At 39.3% G+C, this 19434-nt stretch overlaps 1 long non-coding RNA gene across 1 annotated transcript in view; it reads right to left on the reverse strand.

Moving 5' to 3' along the window:
* The window catches only part of LOC115412719 (uncharacterized), a 56136-nt gene extending 37534 nt beyond the window's left edge, over window positions 1-18602 (reverse strand). Inside the window, exon 1 of the long non-coding RNA XR_003934376.1 lies at window positions 18556-18602. This is a non-coding gene — a long non-coding RNA (uncharacterized LOC115412719). The remainder of the gene's footprint in view (window positions 1-18555) is intronic.
* Between the last annotated feature and the right edge of the window lie 832 nt (window positions 18603-19434).

Consider the following 19434-nt stretch of genomic DNA (forward strand, 5'->3'; position numbering starts at 1 on the left):
TGTTCCCAGAGTCCACTCCAAAACTCATGGTTTTGGCCTCATTCAGCTTTTCTGGCCCCAAACTATGGAACAGTCTACCTGAGGACCTGAGGTCCACTGTGAGTGTTCACACTTTAAAAGGAAATTCAAAACGGAGCTTTTTAGTTTAGCTTTTAATTAAACTTTTACTGTAAACTTTACTTTGTTGCTTTTATCTTTAGTTGCAACTGCAGGACAGTGGGGGGTCTGATGTGAAGCACTGTGTGCTACATGTACCATGTATGAAAAGTGCTATACAAGTAAAGTTTGACTGATTGATTGATTAAAATAATAGTAATGTGTAATTTTCGTGTCCTTTTGACCATGTTGCATGTGGATTTTTGTATAAAAAAAATTATACAAGAATGTGTTTTATCTGAAAAATAGTTTCTCTTTTATCTCAGTAAATATTTCTTTTTAAAACAGACCCAGAGTTCTTCCAAACCTGCTTCAGAACATTCGTCTCCATCCAGTTTGAATGTTTAACCTCTCTGTCCTGTTTTTAGGACCCGTTTCACAGAAACACCCACATAAATAATCAGTCCCTCCAGAAAAATCCAGGCAAAAATCTTTGATATTCAGTGGAATATGCAGGTTGTATGTGATTTTATGCAGCGAAATTGCATGAATTTCCAAAAAATGTGTTAAGTTAATATTCAGAGTTTTGCAGTGTACAGCCCTTTGGTTCTGTCCGTGTGATCCACTGGTGTGACCTGCCCATGGTCAGAGCAGGTCAGAACTTCAGTGGGGTGGGGGGGGGGGTGGGGGGTCAGGGGCAGGTCTGCCTCAGTACAGATCAAATCCAAACCTGAACAGAATCAGCCTGAGTGTTTTTGAACCACACTGTCTAGTACAAGTGTCTCCTCGGACTACAGTGACATACGTTCATCCACTACAGTACAGGCGTCAAACATGCGGACTGGGGCCTGAATCCGGCCCACCAAAGGGTCCAGTCCGGCCCTGGGAATGAATCTGTGAAATGCAAAAATTACACTGAAGATATGAACAATCCTTTTAGTTCAGGTTCCACATTCAGACCAATTCAATCTCAAATGGGTTAAATCAGTAAAATACTACCATAAAAATCTATAAATACTCATAACTCCAAATGTTTTTCTTTGTAAATGTAAATATTTTCATATATTTATACTAAAACAAAGTATAATTTCACAAAAAGTGTGAACAACCTGAAATGTCTTAAGAGAAGTAAGTACAATTTTAACAATATTCCACCTGATACTAAATGTTTTGTGTGTTTGTAGATCCACTGTGATCTGTACGTTACAATGAACGTGTGGAAATGATAAACTGAAGCAGAATAGTGTTAAAAATACACTTATTGTTTCAGTTTGTTCATGTTATTCACATGTTTTGAAAGGGTAGTTTGTAGATTTTCCTGCTAAAATGTGCTCACAGCTCTTCTTTGTGTCTGTGTTCATATTAAATCAGTCTCAGTGAATCCAAAGGAACTTTGTGTTGGTAATGACAGTTGTTCAAATGGACAGGATTTCAGTTCTGTTCAACATGTTGATGCTCATATGAACTATGTTTTCAGCTCCAAAATGAACCATTTCAGCACAATTAATGCTATATTTTCATGTCACAAATGGACAAGTTCTATATGAACTGAACTGAGCTGAAAAACAAATCTTCTCTTCTTTTGGATTCCCCAGTTTTTCTTCCCAGATTCTCTCCTCCATATCACATGTTTTATTTGTACAGGTTCAATCTGGAGTATGGTGCTGATCCATCCTGCTTCTGTTCCACCAATACATACATGAAGAATGGCACACAGCACTGTTTACATCAACACTTTTACAATAAGAAGCATTTTTATACAGAAAGAACAATTCTATATTGTTCTTTCCTCTTTAGTCTGATGCTAAACTATCCAATAAATAATAGTGCTCCTAGTTTTTGCACAGGGATCATTAGTGTAAACGCTGACATGGCTGCAGAGCATCAGTATGATGGGATCCACAACAACCATGTCACATCATTTAGTGTTTTTGTGTCAGCTGGGATTGTTTTAGATCCACAACACTAAGAGGTCAGATCTGTCTTTGCAGAAGCACAACTTCAATATATATTTCACAACAACCTTTCATATAGTAATAAGGTCAGAGCTAACCTAATGTCTGCTTTTGAAGAAAAATGGATGAATGGGATCCAGACTAAACCAAAGCTGCGGACATACATTCAACTAAAAAACACAAAGAAAACAGAATTTTATGTCAGCGCAAATTTGACCAGGAACCACAGGTCCCTAATTGCTCAGTTGTGTACAGGAATCCTTCCCTTGGCCTTAGAGACTGGGAGATTCACCCGAACCGCAGAAGAAAACAGACTCTGTGGACTGTGTGATTTGGGGGAAGTGGAAAATGAATCCCATTTTCTTTTGTATTGTCCTCTATATGATGAGCTGAGAGCCCCTTTGTTTGATGACATGTTTACCCGAAATCCTGATCTGTTCTGGAGCACTGATGATGACAAGATGACATGGTTGTTTAGTTCTAATGTATATAAATTAGCATTATTTGTTTGTAAAGCCTGGGAAAAAGCGGTAGATCTGTTTGTTTAAATAGGTCAGTATTTTGTTTTGTCCATATCTATTGTGCCTATTGTCTGGTGTTTGATTTTTGGTGTGTATTTTTGGTGTCTTATAAGCCATGGAAGGGCTGGGCATGTTTTTTATGCAAGACACGAGAATAAAAACATTCATTCATTCATAGACTAACATTTATGAAGAAAAGCAGAATTATCAATAGGAAGTCTATAAGTTTATTCCTAATAAAGTACTGGGACTGACCAGAGCATCATGGGTAATGTCACGTCCGTCCACCAGCAAAAGTTTTCACATCCACGTGCTATTCCAAATCCAGTATTTATGAAAATAGAGCTTCCACTGTCAAAGAATATCAGTAGTCTGTGCACTAATGGATTAGCATTATTTACACACACTTCTATGACTTTAGGACAACTGTTTTTTTTGACAAAATGGACACTCAATTGACCCCCTGAGGATATTTTAGCCATTTCATAATGTAAATTTACTTTTTTCGCTCTAAAACATAGAGGAAAGTTTGGAGTTGACATTATTTATATATTATCATGTCATTATTTGACTGCTTCGGTCCACTGCAGATCAAATTTAGCTGAATGTGGAACTGAACTAAAATGAGTTTGACAGTCCTGAACTACGTTGTAAAATGCCACATAAATCCAGAAGTGCATGTGTTTATGGCAGCGTTGCATTAGTCCTGTGTGTCAACCTTAGATCTGCATTTGAACTGTCCATAGATTTTCACTGACAAAGACATAAAATGATGTCAGCTGCTGTTACTTGGTCACAGACATATTCCTACAGGAGTGTATATTGGTCAATTAATAACAAAGTGCAACGTGGCAATTTCTGACATTTGTTTGTTCGAAAACACAGAAGGTCAACAGTTTGTGGATTCATTAGAAAAATATTAGAACAATCTGAACTACAACATAAAACAAAGTCATATGAGTTTGGAAAAGATGGTCAATTACTTATCAGTCAATGTCATTAATGGTGGAAGGTCAAGCTTTTGGGAGTCCTTTACTTATATTAACCCTTAAAGACCCAACAAACACTGGAAACCACAATCATCTACCAGTATAAACTGTTTCATAACTTCTGATCCACTAATTCTATTAATACATGTCAATAATTGGTGTAAAATACAGTTCTTCATCTTTTCATGGTCATCAGATATGACCAGATTTGGACGTTCAGAGGCTCCATAGTTACCATGGAAACACCGTCATGTTCTCATACATGGATTCACCAGTAAAATCCTTGGAGTTGGATCAATGACAGTGGATGGAAATGAATAAAAATGAATTAAAAAAAAACATAAAAATAATAAATAATGTGTAAAAAAAAAAAAAAAGCAAAGAAATTACTAAAATAAAGTTAAAAAAAAGAAGAAAATAAGCAACAAAATGATCAAAAAAAGCCAAAGTAATTAATAAAAAGAACAAAAATTAATAACTCAACAAAATAATAAGTAACTAACAAAATAAGCCACAAACTGAACAAAACTGAAGAAAAAAGAATAAAATAGGAAATAAAATGTCATCTTCTCCAACATGGATTCACCAGTCAAACCCATGGAGTTGGATCAATGACAGTGGATGGACACACTGGGTTTATGATTATATATATTAAATAATAAATGAAATTAACCAAAAATTTACTAAAATAAGTCACATGACAAAATATGCAAAAAAAGATTGAAATTATTTTTTAAAAAAAAAAAGAATAAAATAAGCAAGAAAAGAGATAACGTGATCAATAAAATGAACTAAATGAATAACAAATGGACAAAAATAAAATAGAAAATAGAAATAGTAATAGAAAAATTTACAAAATAATAAATAAAAAAGGAAACAATACCCAAAACAGCAACTAAAATGAAGAGAAAAGAATAAAATAAGCAATAAAATGAATAAAACAGTGATAAAATACTACATAACAAAAACAAAATCAGCCACAAAATGGATGAAATGGAAGAAAAACTAATAAACTCATGCAGTTGGATCAGTGCCAGTGGATGGACACACTGGGTTTATGATCAGTTCATGACAGATTTTGTCACATTTTCTTAATTTTTCTCTGTCTTTGATTTAATAACCCTCAACTTTAATCTGAGCTTTTATGAACATCTACACGATCACACAATCAAATTTGGGAAAATACCAGATTTTTATTGAAGAAACACAAAATACAAAGGATTATATTATAATAAATGGTGATAAATTGCTTAAGAAAGGTTTACTAGAGAGAAAAATTCATTTGGGAACTGACAGAAAAGTAACACTGGGTCTTCAGGGTTAAGTTTTTATACACACACAATAATAATGGTCTAAAAATGAGGTTAAATTCCATATTTTGTACCTTTTTTTGTTTTTTTTTGTGAGAGCCTGTCTGTACAATGAAAAACCTGATATGAATTGATCACAAATATATTAGAGGACTTTCATGGACAAACATGCATGAAACTGAGCTGAAGCAGATGTCCACAGATCAGAGAAGTCACATGAGATGGAATAAAGCTGAGTTAGTTCGACGTCATTAAATATCTGTTCCTTTGGGAACAATCAGCCTCCATTTGCAGAACGTCATGAGAAACAGACCAAAAGCAGGTATTAGACCCTGTCAGAAAAGTGACTGGTCAACAGTTTACAACTGGTAATTTATCAGATTTATTAAAGCTGGCACTTTTCAGCTGCAGGAAAACTGTAGTGGTAAGGGGAAAACACAGATGTGCAATTTCCATGCACATGGGGGGGGGGGGGGGGGGGGGCACGACTCATGATGCATGGAACTAATTTGGCTGAGTGTATAAGTGTAGATGAACAAAGGAGACAGAGGACAGAATACTGGACTACTGGACACAGACATACTGTATGCAGGGCCGGGTTTAGACCTGGAGGGGCCTGAAGATATAGAACCCCCCCCCCTTAAATGACTCTAGCTAGTCTCAGACAGTTTTCAAATATATACGACTGTTAAGTATATGGAAAAATGTAAAATATATTGCCTTTTAACTTTTATTGATAAAATTTGATAGATAGATAGATAGATAGATAGATAGATAGATAGATAGATAGATAGATAGATACTTCATTAATCCCGAGGGAAATTCAAGTATATAATAATAATATAATCATAAAGATCATGTTGTAACATCACAAAAATTATATTTCAGACAGTGGCGGCTGCTTGTCTGTCAGACAGGGGAAGCTCATTGTCGGCTTACATAAAAAAATAAATTGTCAAGTTATTTAAACATAAATTCATCCCTCCGTTCCTTTTTAAGAAAGTGACCTTATCGTACCAACTAAACAAGAAAACACTGAAACAAGAAAATGTTGAAATTCTGTTAAATGTAAACCAGTTAGTCCAGTGGTTGTGTTTTCTTCCAGGTCAGTAAATGAACAGTTCATTTGGTTTCTGTGATTTCACAGCAGAATGTGTGACGGTATTAAACTGAACTGTGTCAGTGAAGGAGCAGATCTGAAAACAGCTGTCAATCAAACAGGATTCAGCCTTTGGACTCATCCTCCAATCAGCATGCAGATGCTCAGCGTCCGGCCCGGCCAAGCTCCGCCCACAGCTCCATTCACCCCCAGAGACACCGGGTGTCCGGGGGCGGGACAACATGGTGTCATTTATCCAATGATGGTCCAGTTTAGAGTCAGTTCAGACCAGTTCCACTCAGTCCCATTGAAGTGCATGGACGCTGAGCGTCTACGGACAAATGCACTGAGCAGAGATGGAGGAGAAAACACAGATACGGGAATGGAGGAGAAGTGAACAACATCCAGTCCACTGATCTGGGATCAGACTGATTCTGAACCAACTGGTCTGAGAGATGAACGTGTTCCAACACATTTGGAGTCAATGAAATGAAAACAACTGAACAGATTTGAGCATTTAATGGGAGTCATTTTAGGGTCAGCTGAGCTTCCACTGCAGTCGGACAGAAATCGCTACTGATTTCAGAATCTTCAAAGTTACGACTTTAAACATTTTATTTCTTGATTTCACGAAAGCATAATCGTTGATTATGTCATCAAAAGATATCTGACACAATTTATCCCTTTCTATGCACATGATGTGAAGAACAGACTATTTGTTTAGACATAGTTGCTCTCAGTTCATTTTTGATTCTCTCTAGCTGTGAGAATGATCTTCCTCCTGAACAGTTTGTTGCCATCAGACACAGAAACAGTCATAACTAGAAAAGTACCTGGAGAGTGAAGCTCAGCCCCCCCACCCCCACCCCCCATCACCACCAAAATGTAATCATTTCTTCCTTGTGCCAGTATCAACATTTCCTGAACATGTCATGAAAATCCATCCATAACTTTGTGAGTTATCCTGCTAACAGACAGACGGACTAACCCTGATGAAAACAGAACCTCTGCCGTTCTCTGGTGGAGGTAATAAGAAAACAGTCCATGTGGACCATTTTAGGCCCAGGGCTTAAAGGGTTCACCCCCTGAGGAGCTGGGCTTCAGTAGAGCTGGAAGGTCCTAACTACTGAAACTGGAGAACAGATGAGGGGCTCTGAGTGGATACCACAACTCAACCAGTTTCCCCAGTTGTACAGTACACTTCCAGGACTCCAGAAGTTGTTCCAGTTTGGGTTGGTCCACACACTGCCTCTCTCTCACACACACACACACACACACACACACACACACACACACACACACACACAGAATCCTCCTGTGAGTGAAACCCATTAAATACAACTATGGCATTTTTCCATTAGGCCAAAAACAGGTTGATTTCTCTGCTAAAGTTATATCAGACTGTTGGCTTCAAAACGACAGTTCAGAAACCAACATGTGACCTGACGGGTCTGCCTGTTCCATACACACCAAGACCACAGACCTGGACCACACTGGGTCTCAGTCTCACTGTTTACCAGACCTGGAATGGTCCACATACTGAACCGAACCGTTTCAGTTCACACCGGTTCGGTTCAGTCCACAGCTGTAAACAAACAACATAGTATGTGGAGAAAAAGAAAAAGGAACGAAAGACGTCAGTCAGAGTGGAACTTTAAATCTGCACAAGTTCCACACGGACATATTTATGGAGCGCACACTGACCCGAAGACAACCACCAGGAAAGAGACGGTGATGAGACGAACTGTGTTTACCGTCTATGAACTACGGTAGATCTAAAACACTTAGACACACACACACACATGCACGCACACACACACAAATACATTAAGTGTCCTAAACAGTTTGTTATCTGTCCTAAAATAAATAATTAGGTTAATTTTGATGTCAGTGCTGCTCTTAAGTTTGTTAAAAGACAATACGAGTTTGCCCTCTTTTTTTGTTATTATTTTTCTGCAGAATGTGAACTGACAGAACTGGGATTAGATTTGTGTTTGTTCAAAACTACCTTTCAGGGAAAAGTGCAATACTAATGTTCAAAACACATTTAGTAATATTTTATGTATTTTATTTTCTATTTAATTTATAGCAGCAGAATTACATTATTCCTGTTTTTCTAGATTCTGTTGTCTCCAATAATTGGGTGAAATTTTTCAAAAATTCATATAAATGCATTATAGACATTTTGAGAGGTTTTCTTTCTTCCCGTACTGAACCGAAAAAAAAAAACGAACTATGGCTTTGAAAACCGAAAACGTACCGAACCGAAAATTTTGTGTACAGTTGCAGGCCTAGTATTTACCATCATGATTTGGTCTTAGTTCAGGTGTGACAGCATCCCTAGTATATGTTCATGTACTGAATCATAGTAGAACAAGGGATTAACACCAAATAGTACTTCACTGTCCAACCCCTGAGCCCTGGTTCCAGGTACAGGTTCACATATGAACCCTTTAACCCCTGAGCCCTGGTTCCAGGTACAGGTTCACATATGAACCCTTTAACCCCTGAGCCCTGGTTCCAGGTACAGGTTCACATATGAACCCTTTAACCCCTGAGCCCTGGTTCCAGATACAGGCTCACATATGAACCCTTTAACCCCTGAGCCCTGGTTCCAGATACAGGTTCACATATGAACCCTTTAACCCCTGAGCTCTGGTTCCAGATACAGGTTCACATATGAACCCTTTAACCCCTGAGCCCTGGTTCCAGGTACAGGTTCACATATGAACCCTTTAACCCCTGAGCCCTGGTTCCAGGTACAGGTTCACATATGAACCCTTTAACCCCTGAGCTCTGGTTCCAGATACAGGCTCACATATGAACCCTTTAACCCCTGAGCCCTGGTTCCAGGTACAGGTTCACATATGAACCCTTTAACCCCTGAGCCCTGGTTCCAGGTACAGGTTCACATATGAACCCTTTAACCCCTGAGCCCTGGTTCCAGATACAGGCTCACATATGAACCCTTTAACCCCTGAGCCCTGGTTCCAGGTACAGGTTCACATATGAACCCTTTAACCCCTGAGCCCTGGTTCCAGATACAGGCTCACATATGAACCCTTTAACCCCTGAGCCCTGGTTCCAGGTACAGGTTCACATATGAACCCTTTAACCCCTGAGCCCTGGTTCCAGATACAGGCTCACATATGAACCCTTTAACCCCTGAGCCCTGGTTCCAGGTACAGGTTCACATATGAACCCTTTAACCCCTGAGCCCTGGTTCCAGGTACAGGTTCACATATGAACCCTTTAACCCCTGAGCCCTGGTTCCAGGTACAGGTTCACATATGAACCCTTTAACCCCTGAGCCCTGGTTCCAGGTACAGGTTCACATATGAACCCTTTAACCCCTGAGCCCTGGTTCCAGGTACAGGTTCACATATGAACCCTTTAACCCCTGAGCCCTGGTTCCAGGTACAGGTTCACATATGAACCCTTTAACCCCTGAGCCCTGGTTCCAGGTACAGGTTCACATATGAACCCTTTAACCCCTGAGCCCTGGTTCCAGGTACAGGTTCACATATGAACCCTTTAACCCCTGAGCCCTGGTTCCAGGTACAGGTTCACATTTTAAAGTATTCACTAAAACCTATAAACAGTCTCAAAAATCACATCTCCTCAGTGGGATAATCCTCCATCCTGTTTGTGGTGTTTTGGGAGTAAAGTTAACTCTGTGCTGTTCAGTGTCAGTCCCAGTGTTTACACTCGTGTGTTTACCCAACCTGCCTCTAAACTTCTGACACGTTGTTCTGTCGCTGCAGTTCTGACAAAAACACCTTTGAAGCAATAATTCTCCAAAACACAGCAGTCAGGAACGCTGATGCAAACTCTTCAATAAACACAGTGTGACTAATCCCTTCATGAAAATGACAAGGCCCGGTCGTCTTCCACACTGAGCGGCCGTCCTCAGAAAGACTTCAAAGCAGAGCATTTGTGTCGAGCCCGACCACAGCGTTACGGCTGCAGTACTGAGCGGCACACAGGGTTAACTGAACTGACCAGCGTCTGCGAAAAGCCTGCACCGGACCAGCTAAGCTCCTGTGGTTGGCCTTTGTGTGCAGCAGTGAGCGCTGAAGTGCTCTGTGGCTGCGCTCTGTGTTTGAAGAAATAAGCATTTCCTCTGCCGTCCTGCCTGCTTACTCTAGCACTGTGTGGTTGTTGTTGTGTGTCCCCGATAACGTCCACAGTCCTGACGTGTGCATCCATGCTCACCGGGGCATTAGCCACGGCTTTGCAGAGTACGCACGAGTACTGTACGATATGGAGGGCAAGGTTATTACCGTTAACCAAAACTAATGAAATGACCAAAACTAGAACTGAATAAACATTTTCGTTAACTGAAATAAATAAAAACTATAATTAAAAGAAAAAAAAAAAACAATAACTAACTGAAAGTGTATTGTGTGTTTATGTGACCGGACTATTCCCTCTGCGTCATGTTGTTGTTGGACGTGCATAAACCCAAGACACGGTGGTTCATGCAGAGGCAGTCTCCACTTCTTTACCCTGGATAACAGGATTGTAAAACTGTTAGCTGGGATGCTAAATCGTGTCCTGTACCCAGATCTATAATGACGAAAAGATCATATTAACACCGTACAGGTCGGACGACAAAACCAACAAGTTCAAAATCAAAGTAAATACAACTTAATAAACATGGATGACATAAATAATAAGAAATATTAGCAAATAAATGTACAAATACAGGGGATGTGACGATATGGACCCTGACCTATCACCAGAGACAATATAAAAAGGGGAGGGGCTACGGGCACACAGGGAATTTATATATGAACACTACAAAAAATGAGTGTACTGTTACAGGCCTAGTTTTTACCATCGAACACTTACAGATGATGCTTTGACAAACACCAAAATAAAAGAAACTCAGGACAGTAGAGCTGCCATCTACTGTGGTGAGAATGTTTTTAATCACTTCCTGTCTGTTCTTCTTCTACTATTCTAAACACACTGAACTGACAATGGCCACTAGAGGGCGTATTTTGATAAGCGCTGAACAACATTATCTACAGTGAACACAACAAACGCAGAGTACGGTTTTGCGAACTCTGCCAGTTCAGTCTTGGTCAGACCCGGTCTTGGTCAGACCGGTTCCTGTTAACTCCAGTCTGTCTGTCACTGAACAGCTGGTCCTGGTGACCTTTGACCCTGTCTCTGCTGTTTTTCTGTCATCAGCTCAATAACGTATTTCCCTGAAATCACCACAGTGTCACTGGATTTGACTCCAGGACATTTGTACTAGTATTTATGTGTCATTTATACATTTAATATATTTTTCTGAACTGTTGTATGTTTTCCGTTGAATCCCACATCATGATAAAACAGACGTACTTCTGTCTCTTCTGCCTCTCACTCGTATTCTAACATTAAATCACATCATCTCGTTCCGTTCATCTAGTCAAAAACATTTCTGAGTTCAGTTTTCACAGAAGCCGCCGTAGCATTCCAGAGTAGCACCAAGTGCATTATGGGATATTTACAGCCCAGTCTGCACAGGCCACCAACCAGTGCATCCTTGGTTTCAGCTAACAGACAAGAACACCTGTGTACTCCAATGGGTTCAGGGTTTATGCGAACTTTCAGCTGGAACAGAACTTGACTGACGACGTTTCACAAGAACATGAGAACAGAAGAACAGACAAGAACGCATACTTAAAAAAACGGCCTTTAGGTTTGAGCAGCTCAGGTCAAATGTTCTGTGAAGGAACACATGATTGTGGTTTTCATTTTTGATTTTAAAAGTGTATGGTTTCATGAGCTCCAGTAAAGTGTTGTTTGAACAGACAGCTGAGTTTCATTTGGGATTTAGAAAGTGGGTCTGAACACAATAAAACTGTGAAAGAACGCTCTTCAGCAGGTTCTGCAGTTCTCAGTGTTTTAGTGGTAGAAGTGGACTGACTGATGTTTATTCTAATGTTTAAGCAAAATAAGTACTAATAATAATAATAATAATAATAATAATAATAATAAATGATAATAATAATAATACATTTTATTTGGTGGAGGGTTTTCAAGTGTGAGCACACTCTGTTTAACTTTACAGTCCACTGAAAAGACGACAAGTCCCAGTATAAAACAGGAACATTTACAACCAGAACAGTTGTAATTTTCAGTCTATGTTAATAATTTAAATCACAGGTTTCAAACATGACACCGGGGGCCTAATCCGGCCCACCAACGGGTCCAGTCCCACCCCTTTGGATGAATTTGTGAAATGCAAAAATTACACTGAAGAAATTAACAATCCTTTTAGTTCAGGTTTCATATTCAGACCAATTCAGTCCCATAATAATCTATAAATACTCACAACCCCAAATTTTTCTCTTTGTAAATGTAAATATTTTCATGTATTTACACTAAAACAAAGTATAATTTCGCAAAAAATCTGAATAACCTGAACAATTATGAACAACCTGAAATGTCTTCAGAGAAGTGCAATTTTAATCATATTCCACCTGTTACTAAATATGTTGTGTATCTGTAGATCCACTGTGATCTGTACGTTATAATGAACATGTGGAAATGATAAACTAAAGCAGAACAGTGTTAGAATTACAATTTTTTTTCAGTTCGTTCATGTTATTCACATTGTTTGAAAGGATAGTTTGTAGATGGAAACCTTTTCATAATGAAATTTTATTTTTTTCACTCTAAAACATAGAGAAAAGTTTGGAGTTGACATGATTTCTATATTATTCTGTTATTATTTTACTGCTTTGGCCCACTACAGATCAAATTTAGCTGAATGTGGAACTGAACTAACATGAGTTTGACAGAACTGATCTAAATGGACCAAAAAGAGACAATAGAGAAAACTGTCAATGTCAGTGGGACTGATTTATAACCAGTGATTTATTTTAGACAAACGACCATACATGCTCTCACCTCCACAGTCTGTGCCCCCCCCCCCCCCAGCCCAGTGTCAGCAGGAGTTTTTCCCAGTATGCATCACTGCTCTCCTCCTGGTAGGTTTCAGTTATCTGTTAGTGAATTGGTTCGATCGGTTGGAGAAGCGTTCATGACAAAGTGTTTTGGTCATCAGAGCTGGACGGGTTCACAGCTCATTTCATCACACACACGTTGGACCACAGGGGAAACATGTCCACACAGCGCTATGGAAACGTCTGCCGCTTTGTGCAGCCGCCTGGCAGCAGCAGCTGAAACAGACACGACGTGGAAACGGCAGGAGCTCCCTTCCCTTTATGCACATTCCTCCAGCCGTTTCCGTGTTTCAGCCGTTTCTGCATTATTGTTTGTTTTGTCCATATAATATCATATGGATGCACTGCTGCTGCTGCTGCCAGGCGGCTGCATGAGCCTCCGTTTCCCACAATGCACGTCACGACAAAGTTCCTCAAATGCCCAGTTCCCTCCAGCTCCATCTGTAAACACATGGTTTGTTTGTGGTGGATGGAACTAAGAAACTGTTCAGCATGAGGAAGAGATTGAGCTGAGGAATGACAGACAGACGAACAGACCAATGAAACTGAGGATAGGACTGAGGATGGACAGATCTGAGGAAACACTGCTGATGGAAGTCTGCCACACCTTTAAACGTCAAAGTCAAAGTCATGTCAAAGTCTAAACACCCAATTTTTGACTGTAACTCCCTCATTTTTGCAGAAAATCCACTAGTCTCAGGTTATAAAGTGTGAAAATCTGGACCACAGTTCTGTTTCAGAGGCCTCCGTCAAACGCACCGCTTTGTCTGTTCCATCTGGAGCTCTGTCCGTTCGGTCCAGGACGTTTGGGCTCAGTTCCCATTGGATTTGTCAGAGGTGTCAGTGAGGAGCCCACCCCTGGAAACACCTGTAGCCCCTGGAAACACCTGGAGCCCCTGGAAACACCTGTAGACCCCTGGAAACACGTGTAGACCCCTGGAACCCCCTGGAAACCCCTGGAACCTCCTGAAAACCCCTGGAACCCCTGGAAACCCCTGGAACCTCCTGAAAACCCTGGAACCCCTGGAAACCCCTGCAAACCCCTGGAACCCCTGGAACCCCCTGAAACCCCTGGAAACTCTGGAACCCCTGAAACCCCTGGAAACCCCTGGAACCTCCTGAAAACCCCTGGAACCCCTGGAACCTCCTGAAAACCCCTGGAAACCCCTGCAAACCCCTGGAACCCCCTGAAACCCCTGCAAACCCCTGGAACCCCTGGAACCCCCTGGAACCCCCTGGAACCCCTGGAACCCCCTGGAACCCCTGGAAGTCTGTGCTCAGGTCTCCATGTGACTGGTATCCTCAGTGAAGCTCAGACAGAAGCAGACGTTTCCTCTTTTGCTCCAGTTTTGCTCAGTTTCAGTCGTTTGGTTTTTTCGTCTGTTCTTTCCTCGTTGTGTTCATGAAGGCGTCCTTCAGACGGGGGGGGGGGGGGTCAGCGCTGTAATCTGAGGAGGTGCTGATATTATGAGGGGATTTAATGAGTGGATAAGAGCAAAGGCAGAGGGGGAATGGGGGGGGGGTGTATTAGTCCTTTTTCAGACCCTTAAACATGAACAGTTCCAGGGGACGGCAGTGCACTGGGGTCTGTTCTGTGACTTTCATGCTGCTTGTTAATGGAGTTTTATCCCAGGGACCTTGAATGCAGCACTGAAGCTAAAGAGGAAGATCAGATCACCATCCACTTCTGAGGAGGAGATTAGTGTGTGTGTGTGTGTGTGTGTGTGTGTGTGTGTGTGTGTGTGTGTGTGTGTGTGAGAGGGTGTGTGAGGGTGTGCGTGCGCATGTGTGTGTGTGTGCGTGTGTGAGGGTGTGCGTGTGTGTGTATGTGAGGGTGTGCGTGTGTGTGTGTGTATGTGAGGGTGTGCGTGCGCATGTGTGTGTGTGTGTGAGGGTGTGCGTGTGTGTGTGTGTGTATATATGTACTCAGTAAAAGCCTTTCAGTACCTAAGGAGACTTGCATATTTTTAAAAAAGCTCTTAATCTTTGGAGCCATGGAAGTGCTTTTGTCTTTTTTCTACCTGGGTCTGTTTTTATCAGCGTTAGTTTGACATCATTCTAATAATGAAAAAAGCATTTTGGATGGACAATGTGAAGTTAGAGAAAAACAAACACAATACAAAAAGTGATGCTTTACTGTTAGTTTTAATACAATCCAAGTTTGAAGGACTGTACATCCTTTTAATTTTTTTAATATACATTTATTATTATTATTATTATTGTATTCTTTACAATTATATAAACATATTTTGCAGCTTTTAATTGAGCACTTTGCTTTAATTTCGTTCTGAAACTTCCAACAAATTAAGACGGACATTCCTGGGGTTGACTTTCAAATAATCAATAAACCTTCAGTGTAGCAGCTTCATTGTTTTCAGATGATTTAGTTCTTTTTTTTTTAACCCTTAAAGACCCAAACATCTACCAGCGCTCAAAACCATCTACTGATCTAAATAATTATAATAATAATAATAATAATAATAATTTTACATCGGTTTTATATAGCACTTTTATAAGTACTCAAAGACACTTTACGATAAGCAGCCAAGGGACGAACATACATCAAATGGGTAAACAGATACAGAGTTAATACTAAATGGTAATCAAACAACAAATACAGAGACAAATACGGACAAAAAAAAACTGTTTAATTCCTGCTGATCCGCTAATTCTATCAATCCATGTCAGTAATTGGTGTAAAATACAGTTCTTCATCTTTTCATGGTCATCAGATATGACCATATCTGGACATTTCAGAGGCTCCATAGTTACCGTGGAAACACCGTCATCTTCTACAGCATTGATTCTCCAGTCAAACCCATGCAGTTGGATCCATGCCAGTGGATGGACATACTGGGTTTGTGTTCAGTTAAAGACAGACTGGACTGAAAAAGACACAGTTTATTCAGTCTGATCTGTTTTTTATAGAATAACCATCAACTTTAATTGTAGCTTTTATGAACATTTACATGATCAATGAATTAAATATAGGAAAATACCAGATTTTCATTCATTTTCTGAACCCCCTTTATCCTCACCAGGGGCGGAGTGTATCCCAGCTGCTTATAGGTGAAGGTGGGGTTCACCCTGGACATGTGACCAGTTCATCACAGACTGAACATATACAAACACACTGTCACATTCACACCTGTGGGCGATTTAGATGAACCCATGAACCTATCAGAGCATGTGTTTGGATGGTGGGAGGAGCCAGAGGACCAGAGGGAACCCACACAGACACGAGGAGAACATGCAAACTCCACACAGAAAGGCCCCACCCCCATGGACTGGTGTTGGAATAGAACCCACAACCTTCTGTTTGTGAGGCACCGGTGCTATTCACTGCACCACTGTGTCGCCAGATTTTCACTGAATTAAAAAAAAAAAATACTGGGAAGGGAGGCGGGGCAGAGGGGTGTTTTTTGTTTGTAGTGCAGGTGTAGTGGTGCTGTTGTGTAATGTTTGGAATTGTAACGTTGAATTTGTTTGTTCACTTAAAAAAAAAAAAAAAAAAAAAAAAAAAAAAAAAAATATATATATATATATATATATATATATATATATATAAATATATATATATATATATATATATATATATATATATATAAATATATATATATATATATATATATATATATATATATATATATAAAAATGTAAATGTACAATGAACATTTAGTTGTTTTTTCTCAGCAGACACTACGTCAGTTGTTTTGAACCCAAACATATACTGATGTCATAATCATACCTAACACTATTATCCATACCTTTTCACAAACTTTTGCCCATATGAGTAATCAGGAAAGCAAACGTCAAAGAGTGTGTGATTTGCTGAATGCACTCGTCACACCAAAGGAGATTTCAGAAATAGTTGGAGTGTCCATAAAGACTGTTTATAATGGAAAGAAGAGAATGACTATGAGCAAAACTATTACCAGAAAGTCTGGAAGTGGAGGAAGCAACAAAAAACGTACCAAAGCTTTTATTAAAGCTCTCAAATCCAAAATCCTAAAGGATCCAACCAAATCCAGGAGAAAAATGGCAATTGAACTTGAGGTAGACAACAAGACCATTAGAAATGCAGTAAAATATGATCTGAAGTTCAAATCTTACACAAGAACACCAAAACACTTGTTGACAACGGCAACAAATCCAACTTTAGCAATTTTTGGGAATCATGTTTATGGCCGCCTTCTAGCCCAGATCTAAACCCTCTGGATTCTGGTATGTGGGACGTTTTAGAACATGCTACCAATAGAACATCACACAGCAATGTGGACTTTCTTAAAGATACTGTTAAAGAAGAATGGGAGAAGTTGTCACCCCAATATTTGAGGAACACTTGCGCAAGTTTCAGGAAGCGTGTGAAGGCAGTTATTGAGAAAGAAGGAGGACACATAGAATAAAAACATTTTCTATTATGGACATTTTCTTGTGGCAAATAAATTCTCATGACTTTCAATAAACTAATTGGTCATACACTGTCTTTCAATCCCTGCCTCAAAATATTGTACATTTTGCTTCCACACCCTGTATACATATACATACATATATATATATATATATATATATATATATATATATATATATATATATATATATATATATACATATATATATATATATATATATACACACATTCAGGGGTTGGACAAAATAATGGAAACACCTTCACCTCAAGATGATAATGCCCCAATCCATACAGCTAGAATTGTTAAAGAATGGCATGAGGAACATTCTAATGAAGTTGAGCATCTCGTATGGCCGGCACAGTCCCCAGACCTCAACATTATTGAGCATTTATGGTCAGTTTTAGAGATTCAAGTAAGACGTCGATTTCCACCGCCATCGTCTCTAAAAGAGTTGGAGGGTATTCTAACTGAAGAATGGCTGAAAATTCCTTTGGAAACAATTCACAAGTTGGATGAATCAATACCTCGGAGAATTGAGGCTGTAATTGCCGCAAAAGGCGGACCTACACCATATTAAATTATATTTGGTTGATTTTTTAAGGTGTTTCCATTATTTTGTCCAACCCCTGTATATATATATATATATATATATATATATATATATATATATATATATATATGACTCTGGTGTCAGTCTGGTGTTATTCATGTAAATCACCAGCAGAGAGCAGTGCTGCTCTTCTGAACCCCAGTGTGTGTGTGTGTGTGTGTGTGTGTGTGTGTGTGGGTGTGTGTGTGTGGGCCTGAATCACTGTGGTCTGATGTAGTTACAGTTAGTGTAGTCAGCTGACCTACACAACCTACTGACACCATATGTGATATACAAGACAAACAGAACCTACAATAATCTGCTCATAGTTCAGTCATTTCTCCTCTTCTATGTTGATTATTTATTATTATTATTACTATTGTTATTACTATTTTTATAATTATCTGCACTTAGCTCTGTTTTCTAATTCTATTTTAAATGTGTGTGTGCTCTGTTTTCTATTGTTTCTTTCTATTTAAATGTGTTTCTTTAAATGTTCATTTCATTTCACTCTCAGTCCTGTGGAACCTAATGTCATTCATCATCTGATGTCGAATGACAGTAAAGAATACTGACTGTTGAAACTGATGGGGCTTTTATTTTGATTCACAGGGTTTACTCCTATTCTCTCCTCCCCTGGACGCCAGTGGACAGACTCACAACTGTGGTAACGAAGCAGAGTAAGACACACAACACACACACACAACACATACACACACACACACACACACACACAACACATACACACACACACACACACACAACACATACACACACACACACACACACACACACATACACACACACACACACACACACACACACACACACTCTTGCCTCTATGTGGGTGGTCTGTTGTAGGGTCCGGTCGGCCCATGGGATGAATTTGTGGAATGGATAAATTCTACTGTTGACATAAATAATCCAGGGTTCAGACACTGTGTATTTATTCTGATTCAGACCAGTTCAGTGTCAGATGGACTGGACCTGTCACATAATAACCTAAGAAAAAGTCAAACAACATGAACATGTTTGCATTTACAAACGAACCCTTCACAATAAAACAGAATAACTTCAACTATCTACACCCTGAAATGTCTCAATATAAATAAATGTCTATTTTTTTTTTTTTTTTTTTTACTTTTATTGAAGTGACACCAAGTGACAAAGCAAATTATGTACAGGATTATATAATATTTACATTTACATTACATCAACCTAATGTGGTAGTGGAGGTTGGGGTGGGGGTTAAGACATATGGCATGTAATATACAAAAGAAACACGTCAGTCAGTAATAAAAATCAATGTCCTGTCTTGGTTGTGTAAATATTCAGATGTGTATGTGGTGTGACTTGTATGTGGGCTGTAATATACATGTGTACATGATAAACTGAGGCAGATTACTGTTCAAATAGCACTTGTTTTTTGTTTTTTTTTTTAAATTAAATTCCAGGTTGTTTACAGATGTTGATGATGATGTTATTCACATTTTTGTAG

Source organism: Sphaeramia orbicularis, chromosome 21 (genome assembly GCF_902148855.1).
Source record: "Sphaeramia orbicularis chromosome 21, fSphaOr1.1, whole genome shotgun sequence".
NCBI lineage: Eukaryota > Metazoa > Chordata > Actinopteri > Kurtiformes > Apogonidae > Sphaeramia > Sphaeramia orbicularis.